Source organism: Notolepis coatsorum (assembly GCF_963971535.1).
Source record: "Notolepis coatsorum genome assembly, chromosome: 15".
NCBI classification, from domain to species: domain Eukaryota; kingdom Metazoa; phylum Chordata; class Actinopteri; order Aulopiformes; family Paralepididae; genus Notolepis; species Notolepis coatsorum.
The window spans coordinates 47,149,721-47,156,621 of NC_140179.1; the positions used below are offsets into that span (position 1 = coordinate 47,149,721).

General features: G+C 43.7%; 1 long non-coding RNA gene across 1 annotated transcript in view; it reads right to left on the minus strand.

The window, feature by feature from the left end:
• Positions 1-525, minus strand: part of LOC311241950 — a 34,007-nt gene extending 33,482 nt beyond the window's left edge. Inside the window, exon 1 of the long non-coding RNA XR_014620588.1 lies at positions 190-525. This is a non-coding gene — a long non-coding RNA (uncharacterized lncRNA). The remainder of the gene's footprint in view (positions 1-189) is intronic.
• Between the last annotated feature and the right edge of the window lie 6,376 nt (positions 526-6,901).

Below are 6,901 nucleotides of genomic sequence, written 5' to 3' on the forward strand. Positions count from 1 at the left end.
AAATCTGTGTGTATTTAGACCCCTTTGTAGGCCTAGAGTACTAGTTACGCTGTCATCGTAAGACACTTTTAGACAGCCTTCTATACTGTCTCGTATACTACAGTACACTGACGTGAGTCACTACAGAGTCATCAAGTTCATCTTGCGTTCCCAGATGTTCGCAGAGTGGAATCGATTGGCTATACTCACCTTTTCTGGGCTCTTTGCGCTCTTCTTACAGCAAAAAGTCTACATTCCAGCAAAAAAAGAAATTCGGCGACACCACAACAGTCCGCGAATGTGTCGATGCTCAAACTATTTTAAAACGGCCAAAAGTATTTGAAAAAAAAATATATATATATATTCTACTCGAATGAACAGTGAAGGCTGAGAAAAATACAACAGCGAAATCGTTATATAAATCGATTTTGGATCATAATCCACAAGCCATAGATATTATCGACAAGAACCCGGAGCTGTCAAAGTGTTTCAGGGCTCCCGTCCAGACCGCCCGTCGTGAAGGGAGTGCTCTGCGTGAAACGTGAGAGCCGAGTCCTCCTGGAGAAGAGAGGGGTGTCTGTCAGTCATAAGTAACGGGACGGAGGGGAGGGAGGGAGGGAGGGAGGGAGGGAGGGGGCTGGCATGGCATGACTCTAGCACGCCAGCCGGTGTCTCGAATGAATGAGACTCTGGTATGAATGAGAGAGACAGGGAAAAGGAAAGAGAGTACATGCATGTGTGTGTGTGTGTGTGTGTGTGTGTGTGTGTGTGTGTGTGTGTGTCAGTGTGTGTGTGTGTGTGTGTGTGTGTGTGTGTGTGTGTGTGTGTGTGTGTGTGCGTGTGTGTGTGTGTGTGTGTGTGTGTGTGTGTGCGTGTGTGTGTGTGTGTGTGTGTGTGTGTGTGTGTGTGTGTGTGTGTGTGTGTGTGTGTGTGAAACTTGAACCACTTTCTGTTGTTGATGGGAGAAGGAACTTAAAGGGATGTTTCACTTTTTGATGTATCATCAAGTAAAGCTGCTGTACCCGTAGTCTGCTGTCAACACCACAATCCCGCCCCCCCAGGTGTCAGGCAGCTCCTCATTCACTTCCATTAATTGTTCCACTAAATATCTACCTGTTTGTTTGTTTACAGATGTATTACATTTGAAAAATAAAGGCAGATCCGGTCAATTTGTTGTAATGTTTGAGTATTGTGTATCTTTGTCTGGCATGGAATATTTGGGAAGTAGTTAAGCTTATGTTCCTCCAAGGTCCCGCAGATCCCCTGATCAGCTCCTCCTGGCCGTTCCCAAGTCCAGGCTGAAGCTTAGAGGGGACCGTGCGTTTGCAGTGGCAGCCCCAAAGCTCTGGAATGAGCTGCCTCTGCATGTTAGGCAGGCCCCCACTCTGCAGGTGTTTAAATCACGCCTTAAAAACACATTTATTTCCTTTGGCTTTTGGTTTTCACACAGTTTGATAGACCTGCCTTTTTTATGTGACATTATGCTTTATTGTGTGCTTTTATCTTTTTATCTTTTTTATCCTTTTATTTGATGTAAATATTTGTTGTGAGACTTGTACAGCACTTTGGTCAACATTGTTGTTTTTAAATGTGCTTTATAAATAAAGTGGTTGTTGAGAAGTTGATCGTTGGTCAAACTACACCTCAAGTGAGAAATAGTTCCGTTACTGATGATGGAAATGGCAACATTAGCTCCAAAGAACTAGGCTACCTTTGACCCAGAAAATATATTACACCGAATATTGCTGTATTGTTTGTTCATAATTAAGATATCCTCCTAATGTAATGATCCTCAAAATGGGGGGGGGGGGGATTTATTATGATGCCACGGCACCACTGTAACATGCCAGGATTCGATCCGGTCTCCTGCATCAGTGGCCAAACATTAAATTAAGATTAAGATTAAACTGGACTTTTTTGAAGAAGTCTTTATTCATTGCACACATTGACAAAGTAGTCATGCGACATGCACATGCAATTGCCGAACACACACACATGGAATTTTGGGTCGCCGATGAAATTCTACCTGTCTTTGCCATTAGCATGCTAATACTAATAACTACTTTTGGAGAGCCCGGTGGAGATTTACGCTCTACTGAGTCATGAGTGCAACTGTCTAGGTCATAGTAGCATAATAATAATTTTGGCCCGAGCCATGTATTAGCTACAGTATAGCTATTAGTAAACTCACTGGACATTACACTAAGTGCTTTTACAACTGCTGAAAGGGCCATTCGGCAACAGAGAAAGATTTGAAAGTGTATGTGTGTGTACATGGGTGCACGTCTGTATATGTGTGTGTGTTATGCTTTATAGACCACTCTGGATTTACAAGTGATCAGCGACTTTTGGCTTGGCCCATTAACTGACCATATATAATCTAAAGATCAATGCATTCACCACAGTGGTCTTTTTGTATCATTTAATCTTTCATTTAAAGGCCCAATCCATGATTATCTTTTGGAAAACAGGACAAATCACTTACCAAAGGGGGGTTTCGAAATTGGAAGAACATAGCTAGATATTTAAAGGAGCATGAGTATTCAAAGACTCGCATTACTAATATGACGAGTTGGCATGAACTCCAGACGAGGCTCAAAACTAAGACAGACATAGATAAGATCAACCAGGATGTGATGCATGCAATGAAAACGTTTATTTAGTATATTCTTTGTTCACATCAGATTATTTGTAACATAATGGAGATGAACACTGGTTGGGGGCCCCTCCTGATAATGATTGTCTAGGGCCCCAATAGACCCTAGCAGCACCACTGCGTGTGTGTGTGTGTGTGTGTGTGTGTGTGTGTGTGTGTGTGTGTGTGTGTGTGTGTGTGTGTCAGAATGTAATATATATCAGAATATTACAATACTATGTTGTGTTTACAATCATTCGAAAGTAGGGCGGCCGGGTAGCACAGCGGACTAAGCGTCTGTCTACCACCGCTGATACAGTGGGATCGAATCCAACTGCCAGCGGTACCTCCGGCTTGGTCGACCGTCCGTGCTGACACAATTGGCAGTGTCAGTGGGGGGAAGCCGGCGAGGGTGGGTCCTGGTCATTGTAAACAGCGACTCCTACAGTTCGGTCGGGGCGCCTGCACAGCAAGGAATGCACTCTGGTTGGATGGTGTATTGTACTTGTGTTGTATAATGACAATACATTTGAATCTAATTTCATTTTGAGATCAGTCGCAGATCGCTTCCTGTTGATCATGGTGGGGGTCAGCACGGAGCAGATGCAATGCTCGCTGTTTTACACACATCCCTCGTCTTATAAGGAGCTGGCGGGGCGTATCTGTATGCAAATTCAGGTGTACGAGAACACGCTTCCATTTAAAAACCTGTTAAGCCCTAGCCCTTTTTTTCTGAAAATCCGCCTAAAAATACATACCTACAGTAAGTGAATGAAAGATTGCTCCATTTGCACGTTCTTGGTATCTAGGGACATTTATGGATCTCAGGGAATGTATTCCCAGTGTCAGAAATATTGTGTATGTTACTAGGCTTGAGCTGTGAAGTGTAGTTTTTTATTTTATTCAAAGTCCATCGCAAGTCCTTATTGAACTATTGAAAATTTTACAGACTGTAACTTTAACTCTGGAAACTCTCCAAGTGTGTGTGTGTGTGTGTGTGTGTGACACTGGTGGCAGCAGGTCGCAGCTGCACCATTCTTAAAACATGAGCAAACACCCGTCGTAACTGCCGCCGTTAACGTAGTAATGTGCAACATGTACTTGTGGAGATTGTTCTGGACTATGTGTCTGGTCTCGGCGATCAAAGTTGCCTACAAGCGAGCGCTCCAAAGTGGGAGAATATATCAACAACAATGGATTCCCCATGACCCGACGCCAATCCACCTGTCGGGCCTGGAGCTGCCGCCCCACACAGACTTCTCTGACGCAGCCCAGCCCTTGGATGAGCAGCGGTGGTCTGAATTTCAAGCTCGCGAGAGAGCCTTCAGGAAAAGAAGACGCTGCTATCTGTACCCATGAGCTGTGTGTTGATTGTCAGGTTCATCACCCGTGTGAGTCTGTAACTTTGATTGCCACTGTGGCAGGATTGTATCCGAATAATCCCACAATGTACAAGTGCACTGTTAATATTTGTGTCCTTTAAACCTTGTTTTTATGTGGACATAAATAAAATATTCTAAATGTGTGTGTGTGTGTGTGTGTGTGTGTGTGTGTGTGTGTGTGTGTGTGTGTGTGTGTGTGTGTGTGTGTGTGTGTGTGTGTGTGTGGCGTGCATGCGTGTGTGTGTGTGTGTGTGTGTGTGTGTGTGTGTGTGTGTGTGTGTGTGTGTGTGTGTGTGTTATGGTCCCAAGAATTGTAAAGATACAGTCTGGCCTTGACCAGAATAATTTGCTGTTATAAACCAGAGAGAGAGAGGGAGAGGGAGAGGGAGAGGGAGAGGGAGAGGGAGAGGGAGGGGGAGAGAGAGAGAGAGAGATTTGTTTTATTGGTGTAATTGCATTCTTTCTTGTCTACTTTGACAAAGTTCAATTATGTAAATGATTGAGGGCGGCTGGGTGGCGCAGCGGAGATTGCGCTTATCACCAACGCAAGAGACTCCGGTCTCTAATCCGGGTGAGAGCATTGCCTCCGGCTTGGGCCGGCCGTCATACTGGCTCAATTGGCAGAGTCAGCGGGTGGAAGTCAATGGGTGGTAATCTGGACGTTGTGGACAGCGACTCCTACAGGTCGGTTGGGGGACGCCTGTACAGCAGAGACAGGAAGTAGCGGGGGCAGCGTGAGCCTCCCACGTGTTACTCCTCGCCAATGAGAGTCCGCGCTGGCAGGTGAAAAGATGTAACAGGCTGCCTCCTCGTGTACCAGAGGGGACACGTGATGCAAGGCTTCTATCCTCCCTACAACTGACCAGTGGGGGGCATATGCGAGCAACGTTCAAGACAGGGGAGGGGAGAATTGGAAACACGAAATTGGGATGGGAGAAAAATAGATAATAAGGAGAAAAAGTGGATCAAAAAAAATTATGTAAATTATGTTGAAACATCCCAATAGAAATCTTTGAATTGTGTTGAGTGAGAGAGAGGAACAGAAAGAATGACCTGTTGAGAAAGAATGAAGGAGAGGATGTGGGAAATAGCATTTATTTATTTTCTTAATTACTTACTCACTTCTTTATTTATTTACAGGGACAATGCACAGTAATCAGCATTCCGGTAAATAAGCTAGTCTCAGCCTGCCAGCTCGTTTTCCAACTGCAGCTGAGAGTTGGAGAGAGATATGGGGAAAGTTAAAGGCTAGTACTTGTAATCCTTGCGTTAAGCAGTTCTTTTAACACACAAGTGATTTACATGACAGGCGGGTGTTTCCATTAGCTGATTGGTTGACATCGTGGGCGGAGTCCTGTTATATCACTGCTGATGGAGCAGGCTGCTGTTATGTTACTGGCGTTTTGTGATGCCTCACAGTGAACTCTCCCACAAAGTCAATCTTCTCCACGATGGAAACATTTATCTTCGACTTTAAAATAACTAAAAAGTTAAAATGTTCTATGGCGGTGGATGTTCTACTTTGCTTCACTCTCTTTGAACTCCAGCTCTTGTCTGGGAGTTGGACGGTCATCTGAATGTACTCTCATTCTCTGTGTCTGCAGTGGTCTTAAGCAGTTTAGAGGGACAGTTACCTTCCCCCAAAAGAGCTACACTTTTAAAGGAACACGCTAACTTTTTGGGAAATTCGCTTATTTGCCATCTACCCGGGAGTTAGACAAGCAGTATGTTGCCATCTACCCTGGAGTTAGACAAGCAGATACATACCCTTTTCTTCTCTGTGCATGCATTAGGCTTAGGGAACAGACGCACCGTTAGCCTAGCTTTGCGGCATTCACTGGAAGTAGGTGTGCCAGTGTAGCCTAGTTCCCAACAGTCACAAAATACACTCCAAATACAACTCCAAAATGTTCCTGCAAACATGTTGTGACCTGTGTATTTACCATGTGTAGAATTTCTTTTAATAATAATTAGACATTTTTGTTTTCTAAGCAGATATGTACTCTGAATATTTTTTTGCCAAACCACTGCCGAACCAGAATCAACATATTTATTTTTCATATGCATAGTTATGCAGTAAAATGAAAATCTCACTTTGCTAGTCCCCCCTTCACACAGAATCACAAAATATAGACTTGACCTCTTCCACCCGTGCGGTCCAGTACCGGACCGCAAATGACATCACATCATAAACCATTCTCTCTAGACTGTCTGACATAATTATAGTTTTTTTTTCAAACGTAACCAAGAGTAAACATCCTAACCATGTCACAACAGCAGTCATAGTGTACATTTTCAGCAATACGTTTGTTTACCAATAGTGTTATTAGTGAGATTTTAGTTTTTGAAATGTGTTGTATTTTTCGCGGAGATCCGCCATTTTGAATTAGCGGCCGTTGCTGAATGATGACGATTGTAGTCATTATGAGAAGAGGACATCCAATGCTCTCAATGAGCGTTGGAATTTCGAAAAACTACACTACCCAACGTGTAACGGACCACTTGAGATTAAATATGTCTAGACAATATCCTTTGCTGTTTACTAAATAATATTCAGTAAATGTATGTACGCCTTGAAATGACTTGTGGGATTTTACCCGAGTTAGATACCCGTATGCCTATATAAATCTGTCCCTATTGGCGCACCGTTAATCAGTACAGCTGGAAGCACCTGTGAAGTGATGTAGTCGGTCGGCAGCAGGAACGTTTGGTGCGTCTTTGTTTCGCCTTTGTATTCCTGTGCGTCGCAACTTTTATCCTTTTGTATCATGTATTGATCGTGTGTTTTAAACGGAAGAAAGGACCTTTTCGTTTACATTCCTTGGAGAGCGCAACAAGGTATGCTTAGAAAACTACCAGATTGGGTTGTACGCAGATGGAGCAGACTTGTAGTAGAAGAACTCGA